General features: G+C 44.2%; 1 protein-coding gene across 1 annotated transcript in view; it reads left to right on the forward strand.

The window, feature by feature from the left end:
* Positions 1-992: 992 nt before the first annotated feature.
* The window catches only part of RNF144A (ring finger protein 144A), a 66,474-nt gene continuing 47,486 nt past the window's right edge, over positions 993-19,980 (forward strand). Inside the window, exon 1 of the mRNA XM_063125825.1 lies at positions 993-1,019. The gene's annotated coding sequence lies outside the window, so the exon portion shown is untranslated. The remainder of the gene's footprint in view (positions 1,020-19,980) is intronic.

The following is a 19,980-nucleotide window of genomic DNA, read 5'->3' on the forward strand; positions in this document are numbered from 1 at the left end:
GCTCTTGAATGGCCATGTATGGTGTAGTGGCTAAAGTGTTGGACTCAGAGTCGGGAAATCCGGGTTCTAGTGCCCGCTCAGCCATGGAAACCCACTGGGTGACTTTGGGCCAGTCACAGACTCTCAGCCCAACCTACCTCACAGGGTTGTTGTTGTGAGGATAAAATGGAGAGGAGGAGGATTATGTATGCCGCCTTGGGTTCCTTGGAGGAAAAAAGGCGGGATATAAATGCAATAATACATACACGCACTTCATGTCCATCATGTTGTATGTGCCAGGGCAGAGTGAGGCAGCTGTATCATGAAAAGGTTGTGAATTATTAGTTATGATATCAATGATGTATTATAATACGTTTTACTAACGAAGAAAGGGAAGAGGTGCTTGTTACATTTTCTGCTTGAATAACTTGGCCATTGGTCGGTGTGTGGTATGTGTACGGGCCTCCATTTGCTGCTCTGCCTCAGGTAAACACCTGGTGGGCCAGTTCCGACCTACTACGGAGCTGCACTGGCGGCCCAGAGAACTAGCGGTGCCAACGCGGAGGCTCAACCCCTGCAGGGCCGGCAGGGGGCGCGCCGGGCGTGCTCCGTGCTCCGAATGTAGCGCTCGCTTCAAAGCAAAGCCGCTACGGCTGCAAAACCACTGAAGCTTAATGGCGTCCTTGTGCTCAGATTAGCTATTCCCTTTCCCGCCTCCCCCCCCACCCCGTTCACCCCACCTTCTTCCTTCCTAAGGGGAGGGGAAAGGAGAGGAGGGGAGAAAAGAAAAAGCGGCGGCGACTGACAAAGCTTCGTTTTCGCTGGGGGAAAGCGAGCAGGCAAGGCGGGCGGCGGAGGCGCCACAATGCGCAAGGCTCCGACACCCTGGGAAGGCTGCACGGGAGACTGAGAGGCGAAGGGCATCGCGTGGTCCATGCAAGCGGCGGCGGGCGCAGCAGAGCGCAGGAGGCGCCGGCTTGGAAGAAGCGGCGGCAGGAGCCCTTCCTCTTCTTCTTCCCGAGCGCATCAGCAGGAGGCGGGTAAGGCGCAGCGCCCCCAGGCTCTTTGTGTCTGCTTCCAGGCGGCATCCTCCGTGGGCTCTCGGTAGGCCGCCCAGATCTCTCGCTCAGGGGCACGAGGGGCGGCTTGGCCAGAGGCGAGAGCGAGCGCATTCCGGGCACACGCGCCTGCTATCCATCCATCTCTCTCTCTCTCTCTCTCTCTCTCTCTCTCTCTCTCTCTCTCTCTCTCACACACACACACACACACACACACACACACACACACACACACGCCATAGCTAGACCTAAGGTTTATCCCTGGATCGTCCAGGGGTCAAACCTGTTCATCTAGGTGACACACAGGGGATCCAGTGCTCAGGCAGGGACAACCCCTGGATGATCCCAGGATAAACCTTAGGTCTAGCTGTGGCCGCACACACACACCCCATAGGCGTTCACTTCATATGTGGCACATCGCTCCATCTATTCCGCGGTTTATATTTCATCGAGCCTTTTGTGTGCCTCTTCATCCCTTGCATGGCCAGCGTGGCTGCTCAGGAGGCGTGTTGCACATTTGTCATCGCGAGCATCATAGAGTTAAAGACCCGGGGAACGAAGAAGCAGCAGTAGCCAGGAGGATGTGGGGTTTTCCTGGAGGAAGATTTAGGCCACAGAGATGTAGGTCCCCATGGCTTGGGCTGTTCCCTTGGCTGGGCAAGTAAAGCATTTTGGGGAGGGGTGTATGTGTGTGTCTGCTATGGAGCCTGGACTGTGACTAATGGACCTCCGTTAATGCTCTCCTAATTATGTTGAACCAAGCAATTAGCAGTGCACAATCCCATGATGGTGTGGCATTGGAGAGTCACCAGGCACATTAGAGTAGGAAGTGTGATTGGCTGACCAATTACAGTCCTTTATTTCCGTAATGATATAGCTCATTAGATCATGCCTCCCCCCACTCCCACAGGGAAAACTCACCCAGAAGTTGTTAATCACAGGGAGGTGTTAATTGGGTTTACATGCTTTCTTTCCCTTTGAAACCTTATGAAAATCTTCTATGGGGTGGTTAAGCTATTAACATCACAATCATATACATGTCTACTCAGAAGTATGCCCCACTGAATTCAGTGGGACTTGTTCCCAGGTGCATGTGTGTATAGGATTGTAGCCTAAGTTAATCTTCGGGGTGTCAAGCATGACCCACATATTTATTGCCATACTGTTAATGAGAGACAGACACAGCCGGGTGTGGAAGGTACTTCATTGCCATAACTACATGGTGCGTATGTGTATATGTATCTGTGTGTGCGCACGCCCACCCCACAACTGCATACAGTTTGGGAATTCTGCCTTGCAATCCTGTGGCATAACCACATTTGGCACCCATCCTGGCCTTGCATTCCTTTTATGAAATGGTTTCTGTATTGGTACTTTCTCCCTTAGTGTCCACCCCACAGCCAAGGTAAGAAGGGGAGTGCAGGTGAGCAGAGATGTACAAGAAAACAGGTGGGGTGTGGGGAATGCAGCCAGTAACCACAGCCTCCCTTACTTTAAGAGCCAGACGGCCTTGGCATCTCTCTAGCTGAGGAAGAAGCAAGGAGAGCAATCTCCTCGCTTAATCCTTTCCACTGACAGCTTTTCTGCAAGGGAAAAAAGGGCAAGAACTGACAACCTTTGGCTGTACTTGAAGGTCTGTTGAGGGTTTGGGAATGGCTAGCAGAACAGAGGGGAAAGCTTTGGGAGAGTATTTAAGAAGCTTTCAGGGGAATTAATGTGAGGTAGCTGGGTCTTTATAAAGACTGGAGATTTCCCTTTGTTGGTTCTCTGATTTATTGAGGCCGGTAATATTTTGCCACTCGGAAATGTCGACATGGTCAGGCAGAGATCCCCCCAGCTGGTTGCCCTCAAGGTGTGTCGCCCCACAGCCTCTATCGTCCCCAGGCAACATGGCCAGCCAAGGAGCCTGCTGGCTATGGATGATGGGGGTTGTAATCAAACACATCTCAAACACATCTCAACAGCTATGAAAGGCTGTTGTCAAGTCATGTCCTTTGGCCTCTTTCATTCTTATACCAGTGACCATGTTCAAATGAACTGTCTCTTCAGAGTACATAGTCAAGAGCAGCTCCACCTGTCCTTTCAAATTATGGGTATGGATGAAGTGGGGGGTTTGTCTTACGTTGGGGCCTGTTCATATGTGAAAGCCAGTGCTTTGCCCTGCCCTGGCCTCCATGATCCCCTGTGACTGTCCCTTTTTACAGGATCACATGGAGAGAGAAAAATCAAGGTGGACACAGATCTCTGTGATAGCTCTGGCCGGAAAAGCAAATATGTGACTGATGAAATTGCAGCTGGCGGTTGCTGCCTGCATCCATTGTGGATGCTGGTATTTCTGCTTGTGATCCTGTACTGGGGTTGCTTGGGCTGGGCCAGTTGAAGACAGAGGGAAGGAAAAGTGTCTGCCCTGCATGTGTGAACCAGGCCTTTGTGATTGTAAAGGAACCAGGTGGTGGGAGCTTCTCTGGATTCATTCTTAGAGAGTACAAGGGTGTGATCCAGCTGATGTTCAGCTTGTGAACATGTTGTTACTCCTATTCCCATGCATAAGGTGCTTCCAAATGGAGGGCTCCTAGCACTACATATTAAAAGGCATTGTGCAGCTGTTCCATATTTTTCTTCTTAACGAATTTTCTGCTGTAAGAGAAAAGATGGCAGAAGCAGTGGGAGAACATGGGAAAGTTACAAGTAGAAGATGTCTATTTCTGAATGAGGCAAGCAGATGGTGTAATAAATGCCTCATCTGCTAGCATGCTAAGGGTGCAGTCCTGTGCGTGTTTTGATGGTAAAAGGTCCTACAACTCCCAGCATGCCCCAGCCAGCCTGACTGGGGCATGCTGGGAGCTGTAGGACTTTTTTTCGGTCTAGACATGCATATGATTGCATCCTTAGACATTCCGTGGTAATGGGCATGGGTGTTGTTGTTTGTCTTTTATTTTGCAATATGTTATTTATGCACTTTGCAAGAGTGGTTTTCAAAATCCAGCATATGTGAGTGTAATGGGGAAAGGGTGAGCTTTGGGGTGGACCCCCCCCCCCTTAGGGTGACCATATGGAAAGGAGAACAGGGCTCCTGTAACTTTAACAGTTGTATAGAAAAGGGAATTTCAGCAGGTGTCATTTGTATGCATTCAGAAACTGGAGAAATTCCCTCTTCATCACAACAGTTAAAGCTGCAGGAGCTCTGTCCTCTTGACCAGATACAAAATTGCTCCTGCAGCTTTAATTGTTGTGATGAAGCAGGAATTTCACCAGGTGCTGCATGCATACTAATGACACCTGCTAAAATTCCCTTTTCTATACAACTGTTAAAGATACAGGAGCCCTGTCCTCCTTTCCATATGGTCACCCTACCCCCCTCCCATTTTCTTCATCAACCTTAGGAGCTCTGATTTTGTGAATGATCAGCCTCCCCATGTTGCTGTTGGATGGCCCAGCTTCTAGGCTGCTCATGAAGTTTGTGTCTACTAAAATGGCTGAAGATTATGTGCGTCTAAAATTAGACTAGAAAGAAGCAGCAGAATTCTGTACGAATAAGTGTGGGAGGAACTGTGTGTTGAATCCTGCCTCCCCAAGGCCACAAAATGCACGGCAGCCCCTTGTGTGTTTCTCTCAAGAAGCTCTAGCCGTCTAATCCAAATGCTGACTGTTCTCCACTCCCTCTAACTCTGCTGCAAGGTTGGGCTCATATGTTATTCTTGGTATGTGTTTTAAAGTGAGCCTTACTAAAACCGCTAGCAGGAAACCCACAGAAATGGATGGAGAACGCTCTTCATTTGCCACAGGGAAAGTGGAAGGCAATAGATTGGGCAGGGGGTGGGGAGTGGCACCAGAGAAGAGAAAAATGACACCTTTAGTTCTGCTTTTCATGTACCGTGGTAGCAGCCCTTGGCCTTGATTCTTAACCTTGCTTTACATAAATTGATTAATAGCAAGAATAACAATTTAACAAATAAAACACAGAGAGGGGGTGGCAGTAACTACTATCAAGTCAAATCATGTTCAAATTACTGTACGCAGACTTCCAAGTTACACAGTTTCTTCCAGGGAAGGTGCTCCATGTCATCATCATCATCATCACCATCATCATCATCAAAATGGGGTTGGGGGGGGGATGGCCTAAATACCACAACAGAGTTAGGCATGTTTAAATCCATTGGTTTAAATGGGCTTAAGTGTATTGGATTTAGGTGTATGTGTTACAGTGTGTTTGGACTATGTGAGATCTGGAGTTTTAATATCTGAACCATGATTCTACCATTAGGCAGACTGAGACAGCTGTGGGTGCAGGGGACAGCAGCAGTACGTTGGGAGTACAGAACTGTGTGTGCCACATGCCCCCTAAGCTAGCTTGCAACCCTTGGGTGCAGTGGAAAATCCTCTTCCATCAGCACTGTTGAAATAAGATTGAACTGTCAGTCTGGTTAACATTTGTACATAGACTGGGAAGGGGAGGAGGCCATATTGACCTTTGCTTCAGGCAGCAAAATGTCTTGGGATGGCCCTCATCTGAAGTACTGTGATGGGTGACTTAGGCTGCAGTCATAGGCACACCGACTTGGGAGTAACTCTCATTGGACTGAGTTACTTCTGAGTAAACCTGCAAAGGATTGCCCTGATAATTGAATGAGGTACCCTGAGAGGGGCAGAACCTGACAGTTGCTAAGCCTGACAGTCGGAGAACACTCCAACCGGGTTTGGACGATCACAGGGGAAAAGAAGTCACCATTTCCCTAATTACCCAGGATGTGATGTGGATTATCGTGTCATGTGAACCCAGCATGGGTTTTTCTGTCACCGTGCACTGGCAAGGTGTGCGGCAGGGGTGACTTCTAAACCACCCACAACCCCTGCAACAAGCCACAGCTTGTGAGGTATTTTAGAATACCTCACTGGGTTTGGACTACATAACAACCCGGGGCGCAGGTAATTAGGCAAATGGTGGTCGCATGAGTAGCACGCATGGGGTGGGGAAAAGAAGCCATGGTGGTTTCATTTCGTCATGTGACCATCCGAACCTGGCCTCTGCAGTGTAGCTTTTTAAACCTGCATTTCCCATGGTGCTGGAACTTTGTGTCTTTTCCAGTTTGGTTTATATTTGGAGCATATTTTGATTAATGTCATGGGTCACCCCAAGTTCTTTCAAATCTAGTTCTCTTACAAGAATCTATTTTATTCCAGCAAACCTTCAGTTCTAATTATATGAGCCTCAGTGACTGGCCTTTGCCCTTTATGTCTCTTGTTGCCTACTGATTCCCTGCCATTCAAGCTTTGTAGCAGAGTTATGTGGGCCTTATAGTTTCTGTTCACTACTAACAAACTACAGTCTCCGCCAACCCCATGTCTTCCTGCTTGTCATTTAAAAGAAGGATGTCTACCAAAGATTTCTCTCCTAGTTAACTGAGAGCCAGTGTGGTATAATGGTTAGAGTGTTGGACCAGGAGTTGGGAGATCCGGGTTCTAGTCCCCCCTCAGCCATGGAAGCTCACTGGGTGACTTTGGGCCAGTCAAAGACTCTTAGCACAACCTACCTCACAGGGCTGTTGTGAGGATAAAATGGAGGGGAGGATTTTGCACACCGCTTTGAGTTCCTTACACAGGAAAAAGGCCGGGTATAAATGAAATAATAAATAAATGATAGAATAAAAATGGTTATAGATGGAAGGTTCATTGATGGAAATATTTAGAGCACAATAAGAATTAAAATCCTAAGAAGGAAAGCCCTACAAAGGCTTGCTTGTGCTCTATTGTGAGTACAAACTCTCAGAATATACAGTATTTAAATGTTTTATATAGAGAGAAATAATGAGGGGAAAAGCTTTCCTTCTGACAGCCTTCCCCAACCTGGTGCCTTCTAGATATGTTGGAATACAACTGCCCTCAACCCCCAGCCAGCCGGGTCAGTGGCTGGGTTTGATGGGTGTTGTAGTCCATTACATCTGGAGGTCACCAGATTGGGGAAGGCTGCTGTAAGTTAATTTTAAAAAGTTAGCCACCTTTCTTTCCTGGCAGGTCTCTTTGCTTTTAACTATTACCTGATAGGCAAAAATGTAATAGTTGGCATGGAGATGAACTGATGGCTAATGCTGCATGTAACTTTAATATATAGTCAGAGATGTAGGTTTCATTAGCAGGCACTAAAGCAGAATGAACTTGTGAAGTCATTCAGGAGATGAACCAGCTGCAACTGTTCAAATTAATCATGATATTTTTGTCACCGTGTGCCAACATCTCCATTACCAAACAGACTTTGGAATTGTACTGGTAAGATTGTTTATCCTTCTGGTTAGTTTTCTTCTTCAAAAAACAACAACATTATCAAAACATGCACTGGATTTTTGAATGGTCAACTATTTCAGGTTTTAGATAAATGTAAAAGTTCTTTAAAAAATAAAGCTTAGGTAGGTTCAACCACAGCAGGTACAGACATAAAATATTCCCAAATGGGGTTTCTTTTACAGCCTACTGCTGCCATGCTAGGTATCGCCCTTCTACAGTCGGGGATACCTGTGGTAGAAGTTTCCTCAGGAGTCAGGACTGCATGAATATGAGCTGTTCACTATTGGTTTCACTTTCTATTCCCCTCCTTTGTCCCTTGCGTTTATATCCAGACTCCTCCTCTTTGTTCAGATCTACCCCATCGCCCCAAATTTTCTACTCATTGACGTTCTCTATCTTTGCACTTTGAGAGAGGCAAGGCCAACAGAGAGCAAGAGCGAGCATGCACTTGTTTATACCACCTGCAGTGCAAAATAGGATTGATTAGGTAATCTCCCATCTCCATAAACTGCTATTAACATATTCATAGAATATAATTTTAGAAGTTATATAATTAGTATTCATGATTATATCTTTGTCCTAGGCTCCTTTTTTTACTAATTATTTAAGACATTTTAAAAATCTAATTAAAATTAAAAAATTCAACTTTTTTTTTTTAAAAAAACACACATTTTAAAACGTTTTTTTTTAAAAAAAAAAACCCAGATTTTTATCAACCCTGGTGGGTTCACACAATAAGATAACCCATACTCAAAAGTTGAGTATGGGTTGAGTGTAGGTGGTTGTTGAACCATGGGTTGCTATTGAAATATTGGTTGTTAGGTTGTGTGAGCCCAGTCATGCTAACAAACAATGGTTTAACAAACCACAATTCACAACCCAACAACAAACTATTGCTTCTCGTTATGGGTTGTTCTTGGTTAGCAAACCATGGTTGATTAGCTGGATTTACACAGCACAAGCCGCCATGTTTCAACAACAAACCACACTCAATCTTGAGTGTGGGTTGTTGTGTTGTGTGAATCCAGTCACTGACCTGGTTCTCATGATCATTGTGGCTGAAACAAGCCACGGTGGCTTGTTCAAGCTATGACACATGCGGGGTGCCATTTTCCTAATTACCTGTCCAGGCACAGCTCGTCATTTTGTCAGCCATGCCACCTGGATTTGGACGACATGATAAGCTGTGCCTGGGTGGGTAATTAGGCAAATAGTACCCAGCACCGAACACCATTTAACAGTGCTTGTTTAAGCTATAGTAATTGTGTGAACCAGGTTGCTGTGTCCAGAATTTCCTGCCCATTGCTCGTGGCATTGGCTTGCAAAGAACTTTTGGCCTTGTGTTAATGGGCTATTTGTGCAGAGTTCCACACATACCATCAGCCTGCACACAGCTGCCTCTGTCTTTAATTTTGGGAAAGGAGAAAGTTGTTTCGGTCTAATTGCGTGTTTTGTTTTGGTAACTGATTGTTCACTTAGCTCCGGTTATTTTATAAGCTAGTCACCATCCTGCATGATATAAAACAGCCAACTATCTTTGTTTTGACTATTTGTGCTTCTGAATGGATGGATAAATGGAAAGACCTGCTTCAGTTTGGTTCAGTAAGGAGACGGACTGATGCTTCTGAGAATACCAGCATAGCGTTTTACAAATGCCACTATATTGTTTGTGCTGAAGTAAATTGTCCATGTTTCTAATGGCTATGTTTGGCCTTTTGCATTCTTGTGGTTAGGGTTTAGTAAACGCTTGCTTTGCGGTACTTTTTTGATGGAAAAGTGCCCCAGCACCACCAAATCAGTAGGGTTATTCTTGCTTGTTGTAAAGTAACTGGTTTGAAAATAGCAACCGTTGACAAAGTTTACAGTATAATACAATTCCCAACTTTTTATAGGAAAGTATAAAAGCCAGCCCCACTTTTATCTATTTTGGTATAATGGTACAGCAAGTTCTTGGCACCTTTACAGCAATTGTAACCATGAGTGGCTCAATTGCTTCATTGAAAGCCGGTAGTTGATGTTTCATTTAAGATCTGTCCATATAATCATCCTTGCTGTCCTCTCCAGAAGGATTTGAAAGAAGGAGGAGGAGCCAATATTAGCCACATCCTTATGATTTTCAGCAAAGTACAATAGAACACACGTCTTTTTGAATTCAGTCTTTGGGAAATAGACATTCCAGCCTGGCTGGATCTCTTTAAAGATGTAATCATGTTTGGAAACTAGGTTCAGCTAATGCAGCTTTTGGAATGTAGGCGTTTTGAGCTACCAGCAGAAAACTAGACATACACACACAGACGCACAAATGAGCCTTTGATTTCTGCCTCTATAACAGTTCCTAGAGAGCTTCATGACCTCATGTAGAATGTGCTGGTGCTCTCTGAATCTGAGCTGGAAAACTTATCTGAGGCCTGTTTCACACATGTTTCACTTGTATCCCTTGGTTTTTTAAAACAACACTTGTTGGCTGACAAATGCATGCGTGAACTCATTCCACTGAAAAAACACAGCATATTAGTTGAGACAGAACTTTCTCATCTGCTGTGATGGCCCATTGCCACATGTAAGCCATCATTGGATATTGTAGTCATCAAGTGATGAACTATTTATTTATTTATTTATTAAATTTATATACTGCCCCATAGCCGAAGCTCTCTGGGTGGTTTACAAAAGTTAAAAACAGTGGACATTTTTTAAAAAGTATACAAAATTTAAAACCATCAAAAAAAAAATTAAATTAAAAACAACAGTATAAAACAGTATCCATTTTAAACAACAACAGTTCATGCCTGAAACAGGCCTGAGATACATACTAATCCAGCTAGATAGCTGTTCTCCAACTTTTAGAAAAGCCTTCTGTCTTAGTTACCAGTGTCTAATAGATTACTGCTTTTTTTAGTAGAACGCTCACACCAATGGATTTTTTTGTGTCAGGAAAAGCTGCTTCTTGACCTATTTCTGGATGTAGAATTCTCCGTTTCTTGTGCTTGATTCTCCTCAGCCACCGCAGTGCCAGAAGTCATCAGGACTAGAGCCAGGAACCTTTGGTTTGTGTGGTAAGACACCCAAACTGTGGCTTGGTGTATTTTCCCAGGCTGTTAAATGTTCTCAGGTTCTGGACTGGCTCCGCCTTCCCAGGCTGGCAATTGGACACTCCTAGACTGGAAGAGCTATAATAGGCGGTGACTTTGTTGGGTGGGACTTTGCCTGGCAACAGTGGTCTTCCTGGCTCTAGCATATTTTGGTTTGCTCTTTGCTCCTGAACCCTGGCTTTGGCATTGGTTCCTAGCTTGACCACCCCATCAGCCACCCACTACCACAATTCCTGGCTCCTTACTTCCCTCCGACAGCTGCCTGTGGCTCAGCTTACATGCTCTTGATATGCTGTTCCCTTGTGCTTTGTAGCTCTGTTGCTATACTGTGCCATTGTGGTTGCCTGAGAAATACCATGGGAATTTCCAAGATTTTTGTTTGTTTTACTTTCTTGCATCCCCATTTCCTTTAGTGTTATCAACCTTTTCATGTCCCCAGATCATGTAATTTCTCACACATCCTTAATCTGAAAAAATTAATCTCTTTGTGACTCTCTTTGATCCAGTAGCACACATGTTGTGGTTTTCTTTATCATTAAGAAGAGATGAATGGGATCCTATTTTAATGTGACTTGGAACGTTTACTCCTGAAATGTCACTGCCAGTTACTGGCTGCAAACTTTAGTGGATGTATGTGCGTATGTAGCAAGCTGTCCAATACAAAAATAATCAAGGCCAAACTGATTTTATACTACACTGGGTTTTAAATGTAATTTGGCTTCAGTGAAAAGATAACAATCTTAAGAAAGCGTTGAGTCCCTACATTCTATACTAGTGGCTTCCGAGGATCATGGTGTTCTTGCTCATAGTGCCATTGTTAGCTCCAAACTGTATGTGACGTTATCGAGGTGGTTTGGCCAGGCATGCAAAGTTTTTAAAACTAAATGACGGGTGGGCTGAGCTGGATTGGGATCATGGTGGAGGGGAGCTTTAAGGTATTGGCTGGGTTCACACAACACACTAACCAACACTCAGTGGTTGATTGTGGGTTGTTGTTGAACCGTGGGTTGTTTCTTGAACTGTTGTTTGAATCCAGGACATTTTCCACAGTGTGGCTTGTTAGTATGGTTTATTAGTTATCTTAGTATAGTATGGTTTATTTTTCTCAAACAATCCAGCTTGAGAACCCATTGTTTGTTGTTGGGTTGCTCAAGCCACCCTGCAGAAAATGACCTCAGTTGGGACTATTCAAGAAACAACCCACGGTTCAACAACAACCCACACTCAACCACTGAGTGAGGGTTAGCATGTTGTGTGAATCCAACCATAACTTCTGCCATGGTTCTGATTGGAATCACCCACCCGCTACCCCTGCTTGCTATTCACAAGGGAAAGAACACTCCTATTTTGTATTGTGTCGTTTGGCCCATAGACATCACACAGCAAATCTCCTAGTCCAAGGCAACAAAATTTGGATTTCCAGAGTGTTAGCACCACATCCCCTTGTGGAGTATTTTGGGTTGTTAACAGGTGCCTGCATGTATTTTTGGAGCACTTAGGTCTACCCACTTCCTAACTGCCATGCTACTTGTAAAATTATCATGAAGTTATTTTTCCACAATGTCTTTACAAAGTGAGTATTTCATTTGAATCTGGTTGAGAGCAGATATTTGCACTGTACTGAAAATTAATTTGCCCTCATGTGTAAATGCCAACTCTTGCCACAAATGGGTACAAGATTTTTTTTAACCAAGTGTGGTAAAAACCACTATGCAGTGAGCTTTCAACAACAACATACCACCTATGCTCTGACTCTTGCCCATCCTGGCTAATAAAAGCTGAGAGAGAGAGAGAGAGACTGGCCGAGTGGGTTAGTGTTGATGCTAATGCCTAATGCAAGGCACAAAGCCTCAGTTAAGATTGATATGCCAGCTATGCCCCTTTATAGAGCCTTTTGATCTGGCTACAGTGATCTATGCATTAGTTTCCTTCCATCTTGATTTTTGTAACCCGCTCTGCGTGGGGCTGCCTTTGAAAACTGTTTAGAAATTTCAGTTTGTTCAGAAAGTTGCAGCCATGTCTCCTACAGGGGTTGGATACAGGGCTAACGTTACTCGCTCCCCCTTTTGAACCAATGGCATTGGCTCCCTATTTCTTTCCGAGAATAATTCAAAAACCCGGTTTTGATGTATAAAATGACATGGGTCCAGGTTACGTGAAGCATCACCTTCCTCCATTTAAATCTGCCTGTGAACTGAGATTTTCCACAGAGACCCTTCTCACTGTCCCTCCAGGTATTCATAAAGTGAGAGGGCCTTTTCTGCAGCTGCTCGCCACCTCTGGAACTCCTTCCCCATGAAATCTCTATGAGTCCTTCATTTTAAGAAGGCAGTTAAGTTTTTTCTTTTTAATCTGGCTTTTGAGCCCTCCTGGAGATTCTTGCTGCTGTGAGATTTCTGTTCTCCTTCATATGGAAGAGTGGGATATCGATGATTTCAACTAAAGAAAGAACGTCAATATTTCATCCCTTGAATATTTAAATTAATTAGAAATTAAGATAATATATGGGTCTTTTATTTTAGCAGCTCATACAAAAAGGCATTTGCTTTGCTCAGCTGATTTTCTTTCTTCGCTTGTTTTTCCCTAGAATTCTTCACTAAAGAAAATAATGGGCTTTAATTTGACATGTATCATTTAATGTCCTCATCATTTCGTTCTTGCTTGCCCTTCCTCCATCAAACTATTTCTCTTCCTGCAGCATGGGAGGATTTATGCTTGCTGGCTTGAATCTTTGGGTCTGTTTTCCCAAATTACAATGTCACAACATAATGTTGTCCTTTTTTCTTTTGGTTTATGGCAGACTTTGTATCGATTATAAAAAGCTGTGAAATGCATTTTAAAGGTATCATAATTGGCAGAAGAATGCAGTATCTTAGGATCTGTTTACTTTTCAGTAAAGCACAATGAGAAGACCAGTTTATTACCTCAGACATATGTTTGCATCCTTGTTGAATATGTCAATCTAATTGGACTGTTCTACACAAGGGATGGCACTTGAGAAGTCTGGTTAGGGCTATCTCCCATCTTGTAATTCTCTCTCCCTCAAGATCAACTATTTCTTAGAATTTACAGGTAGGAAAACTTGCAAATATGTCCCAAAATTTACTCCCATCCCCACCCCCAGAATAGCCCATATGTCCACCATTATTTTAGTTAATACCTGTGGCATATGGATAAACTGAAAGGAAAAAGGAAGAATAACAGATCCAACTCCCCCCCCCCCTCGGACAGCCATCTGTTCCTGCTGCATTAGACCTCGAAATGGCCCTTTTTGGGGCAGATCAGGGGGTGATTTGGATCTCCTGGATTCAAATCACCCTTTCTCCCTGAGAAGGGTTTGGATGAGGCCCCTTCACTGCACCAGGCTGGAACCAGCATAGCTGATTTCACAACACCCACTCGTCTCAGTGGTGGGACAATTTTATAAGGTTAAGACACATCAGGACATAAAGCCGGGTAAAGCCTGGCTGCCGTGGGCTGGCTTGACTTTGAAGTGGCAGGTGATCTGCCACTTAACTCCCCTCCTCTCCCATTTGGGATTGCTCTCTAAACTCCTCCATTTTGCATACACTTCGTGGCCTGGCAAGAGATTCTGCTCACCACAGATGACCAGGATAATGGCTATTTATAAGCCTGAAGTGAGAAGGGATTTTTTACGTGGAATACTGTTGCATGATTTAATGGTTTAATGTGTTTTTAGCTGTGTATATTTATTGTTTTTTATTGTATGACTTTATCTGTACACAGCCCTAAGATTTTAATGATATAGGGCGGGATACAAATATTTTAAATAAATAATAAATAAATGATGGAAGCAAGGACTTCTAAAGCCTTGACACCTCATGGCGGTTAGGGTTTTGGAGGCAGGGAGGGGTGATTAGCTGGTTGTAGGTGGCAGTATTTGTTTCTGCTGTTATTATGTTCTCCTCCTAACCTCATTGTGCTAAGTACCACAGTGAAAGCCGAGTGAGAGTCAGTTTCTGATCCCGAGAGTTTACAATCTAAAAACAGCCGGGGCAAGCTCAGGACAGTGGTACAGCAAGGTGATGATTGGTGGGGATTAAGATCCCTGTCCTCTCACTTCAACTTGGCATCCACTCTGGTGGCCGAGCCATTAGTTACACAAGGAACCTGCCCAGTTTCTAAGCTACTTTGAATTTGATGCTTCAGTGGAAGCCCAAGAGAGTAGGAAGTACACTTCCCCTCTCAGACCCTCAAATAAATTTGGTTCTTTTTGGTATGGGTTGCATTTTCTTTGCCCGCGTAGTGGTTGATGCAGCTGTCTGGAGAAGGGACACAGGGAGTCCACCACAGCTAGAAGGTTTTTGCTCACATGGTCAGTGTTTAACTGATCACCATATTAAGGAATCAGCAGGATTTTTCTTTTCTTTTCTGCAGATGGGATTTGGCAGGAGATCCTGCATTTTTTAAAAAATGGTGGGATATAGCTTACTTGCTTGAGTCATCACATCTTTCTTGCCAAATTAAGACTGTCATCTTAGGGCCAAAGTACACATTCTGCTTCATCCTCGCCTCTTTAGTGGCCAGCTACTATTTCTCATCTGCAAAAGTCAGCCTTGGGCCTCATAGAGGTGGCAGGTGGGAGGAAGGAACTTAACCCTTCCCCCCTGCAGCTCTCTCCCCTAAGCTGCTTTCCATGTAGCCTTGATTCCAGACATGCTTCTATTGCAGACGGAACAGCAGGGTTGCGGGGAGCTATGATAGAAAACTCACGGCTGGGAGAAGGGTGAAGTGCTGTCTCCTACCTCTCACATTTTCTCCATGCAAATGGGGGAGGGGGTTGATTTAAATCAGCAAGAACAAAGGTTAATTCAAATCACTGATTTAAATGAAGTTTCCCATTGAAACTTTTTCGTATATTTTCTGAACAATGGTGCAAATCATGCTAATATACAACTAAATAATATTTACACTGTTTCATACTTCCAAGCAGGGTTTGCGTCCCTGTGAATATTTTTCAGGCTTTCCCTTATTAACTATATTTATTACTCATTTATTTAATTTATATCCTGCTTTTCTGCCAAAAATGGCCCTCAAGGCAGCTAACCGCAATAAAATACAGATTAAAACAAAATCATAGTTAAAACATGTTTATTTATTACATTTCTATCCTGCCTTTTTATTCTCCAAGGAACCCAAGGCTGCTTACATAATCCTCCTCCTCTCCATTTTATCCTTACAACAACCATCCTGTGAGGTAGGTTGGGCTGAGAGTCTGTGACTGGCCCAAAGTCATCCAGTGAGCTTCCATGGCTGAGGGGGGAGTAGAACCCAGATCTTCCAACTCCCAGTCTGACACACTGCACTGACTCAAATTTAAAAACACGGTCAAACACTTTACCATATAAACTGCACCCAACCAATTAAAACCCCATTCAGCAACAGACCAGCTTATATGCCAAACACCTGTCTGAATAAAAATGACTTTGACTGCTGGCGGAAGAACAACAGAAAAGGAGCCAACCTAACCTCAGCAGGGAATACCTGAGTTTGGGAGCGGCCACCAAGAATGCCCTGTCTTGCGTCCCACTAAACATGTCTCCTGATGGTGGCAGGACCAGCAGGAGTTTCTGAATGCTTTTCAAAGGCAGCCCAGATGGATGTAACTAAAGTATGCGTGAATGTGGCCAGATCTACATCTCTAGAAATGAGTGCAATTGGCACACCAACCTCAGTTGTGCAAACAGACTTCTGGCTACCGACAAAACCTGGACATACAGGTTCAGGAGTGAATCCAGGAGAACACCCAAACTGCAAACCTGAGTCTTCGGGGTGAGGGGGAGTTTTACCCCATCCAGCTCAGGTTGAATTGCTAATCCTGGATCTAGCATTCAACTAACCTGGGGCATCTCTTTCTTGCTTGGATTAAGCTTCAGTTTGTTTATCCAGTCCATTCCCGATCAGACACTGATTTAAAACTAGAACAGCTTATTTGGATTTAGATGAAAATGAGAGATAAAGTTGGATGTTAAAAACATACTGCTGGCGCCAAACCTCTAAACTCCAAACAACTTAGTGGTTTTATGTATATGTTAGATAGCATGGTGGGGGGCGGGGGGGGGACGGCAAGATGGAATTCTGAGGACATCACAGGCCGACAGCCATGGCGTTAAACAGGAATCCTCTAGCAGTACCTTCTGAAATGGCTCCTCCAAGAAGGACTGCAGCCACCATGGGGCAGTACCTCTAAATCCCATCCTAGGGAGACTCCACAGAAGGATACCATGATTGATGGGAATGAAAGCCAGCAAGATGTCCAGAAGAACCAATAGCGACACACTCCCCCTGTCCATTTCTTGGCATAGATTGTCCACCAAAGTGGCCAAAGCAGTCTCTGTCCCACAACTATGACTGAAGCCAGATTGAAATGGATCTATTTATTATTTATATATAATCCTATATTTCTAGGATCTCAGGCCACGTACAGCTAAAATTATACAACAATATAAAGCAATAAATATACACAGCTAAAAACAAATTAAACCATTAATCAACCTAAAACCAGTATAGAATTTAAAAGCAGTAAAACCAATTAAAACCGTTAAAACAATGTGCAAGCTTGATGAATTTAGCCATCAAAGGCTTTGTTAAAAAGCTATGTCTTTACTTAGCACCGGAATAAAGTCAGTGTTGGCTCCAGTGGGGCCTCCAAGGGGAGGGCATTCCACAATCCTAGATAATATGGCTCATCCAGAATCTCGTAGAGCTGAGAAGCCACCACACACCAGGGCCTAATCTACACCTGCCATTTATCCCAGGGTAGTCACGAGGTCATCCCTGAGCATCCAAACGACACACAGCTAATCCTGGGGTGAACCAGGGATGAGCACTCAGTTCTCCCAGGATAGCCGGGACTGCTTTTTTCCTGTTTTTTCCTGCCGTCTCGGCACCATCCCGAGGTCTGCAGGCAGTGTGGCTCTTCCTCCCGGGGTCCTCCCTCTTCCCCACGGGTATGAGGGCTCAGGAAACTGGCACAGAGTTATGAAGGGGGAGTCCGTGGGCATCGGGAGTAAGGGGGAGAACATTTTCGCCATCTTTGGGATGGAGCATAGTGTCCTCCAGCACCAAATTTGTTGTTTGTGGGGTTTTTTTTTAAAAAAAACTCACCTTCCCGCAGGATCGTGCCCACATAATTGCGCAAATGTCTCCTCTTTTTTTAAGAAATGTCGCCTCGGGCCGCCCCGCTTTATTTCTGGGACAACTTGCTGGCGTGTGGCCCCTGAGGGATGATCACGGAAGTGGAAAACTCTGTGATCGTCCCTCACCTCTCCCAAAAGTGCTGCAAGCATAGGTGCGCCCCAGGACTGTAAACCCAGAGTCTTGTTTGCTGCAGTAGTGGGGGAGGGGTCCATGAGAGTATAAGGGAAGGCCAACTTTTTACTCTGTCCCTGCAGCTATGCCTTTAACATCACTGTGATATGCAGGAATTGGCAGGTGTGGCTTTTTCCTGCATGGAGATACATGCGGTCACATGCAAATAGCTGCAGTTCACACTGTTTTTAAAGTCGTATTTACAGAGGCTGATTGAAAAGATGATGATCTATACAGGCAGGACTTGGCAACTCTATGAATTTGGTTTCATAACCAGGAGGGATGATTTGTGGCCAGTTTATAAAAATTGAGGCTATTTACTTATCCAGGTTTATAATGGGATTATAATGACTACCCTTTCTTGGGCTAGGTTTCTGCCATTGAGGAGCAGGATATGGAAGGTTGTAGTATTTTTTTCCAGAGACCTAGAATGGAGATTCCAAAAAACAAAAAGAACTCCACTTGATTTGCAACTATTGCAAAGTGGGATGTGACTGTGTTACCTGTTCATTTTCTCTTCTTTTTTGTTAGTTCAGCTTGTTTGATTTAACTAATTTTAACTCTGTGTACTGGGTTGCACAAACAACATTATTTGTCGTTTTTGTTGCTTATTTTCACACATTGCTGATTGTTCACTAGCAGTGGTGGAGTGGACCCAGAGCTCAGAGAGTTGAATTGCCGGGACCTTTTGATTAGCTGGGACAATGACATCATCTGCCACTCCCCTCAGATGTCAGGGATCCCCCTAAATTTAGCTGTAATCATCACACTAGCTGGGGTGTGTGTGTGTGTGTATTTTCCTAGCAACTATATATATTTTTGTGAGCTATCTCTGTGGTAGTCTGAAGTATCTGGGGGTGGCTTGGTCTTGAATGAGCATTTAAGATCTGTTAGCTTTACAAAATAGCTATTCTTAAAGGAGATTTTTTTAAAAACCTGCTAGAACTAGTTTGTTGACTTTGAGACCAGCTATTTCTCCCTGGTGCTGGGGAAAGGAACTCCTGGAAAATTTTGAGCTGGTGGTTTTATGCTGATTGGCAACAAGTTGTATCCCTCTCTTTCCCTTTGAAATGCAATCTCAGGTCTTTCCAGCCAAAGTCCAAATGCTACACTGCCCTTTGCCAGCTCACTATTCTATGACTGTCAGCTCATCCTAATCAATTGGGAATTATGCTACACATAATACACAGATAATGGATCAGTGCAATTGCCTGGATTTTGGTAATCCCCTTGGAAACATGGCTATGGGGACTGTCATGAGGAGCGCCTGCTTTTCAAACATTTACCATGTCAATAGGTTGTGGTGGCTGCGGGTTTTTATCTGGTTAAAAGCTGGGCCCTAACAGTGAAGGAACTGGAGTTGTTTCACCATAACCACGCTCCTCTGCTCGAGTTTCCAGCTGTTTTCTTGGCAGACCTTCTACACCTATAATAGCTGCCTGACTTTTAGCAATTATGCATGGGAGGCTTTTCCCATCACTACTTCACTTGGCCTAGGAAGACTTCTCTTCCTGAATGTATGCATGTCATGCAGGTGTTAAAGGAATAAGGAGCTGTGCCACACACACAAACACACAAGGTGGGAATTGGCTTACTTTCCCTTTTTTCCTGCCCAGATGTATTTACTCCTACAATTGTTACCCTTCCCCCCCCCCTCCCCTAGCAGGCGTCCTATGCCTTTGAAAAATACACAACAAGCAAAATTTCAACCTAAGCAGATTTCCAGCTTAGAAGTGCAATGATGGCAAAAAAATAAATAAAAAAAATTAGGCTTCCTGAATTTGTGCCCATCATGTGGCTGTAAGCTAATAAAAGAAAAGGAACTCTGCCAGAAAACATGGTTGCATGGTCTTCTAAAGCACCCCACCCCCTGGTTATTTTGCATTTGCATGATCATATCCATTGCTTAAGATGCAAAGGGGAAGGGTGAGTAATTCCATCACTCTAGCTTTTTAACAGTGCAATCCTATCCTACATATATACTCAGAAGTAAGTCCCAAGGAGTTCAGTGGGGTTTTGTCCCAGGTAAGTGGACATAAGATTGAGTCTTAGGGCTCATCTATACCAAGCAGGATATTCCACTATGAAAGCTGTATGAAAGCGGTATATAAAAGGCAGGAGCCACACGACTGCTTTATAGTGGTACTGAAGTGCACTGACAACCGTTGGGGCCCATGACACATCTACACCAAGCAGGTTATAACACTATGAAAGCAGTATATGGAATGTGTCAGTGGGCCCCA

The sequence above is a fragment of the Elgaria multicarinata genome, chromosome 4 (genome assembly GCF_023053635.1).
Source record: "Elgaria multicarinata webbii isolate HBS135686 ecotype San Diego chromosome 4, rElgMul1.1.pri, whole genome shotgun sequence".
Lineage (NCBI taxonomy): Eukaryota > Metazoa > Chordata > Lepidosauria > Squamata > Anguidae > Elgaria > Elgaria multicarinata.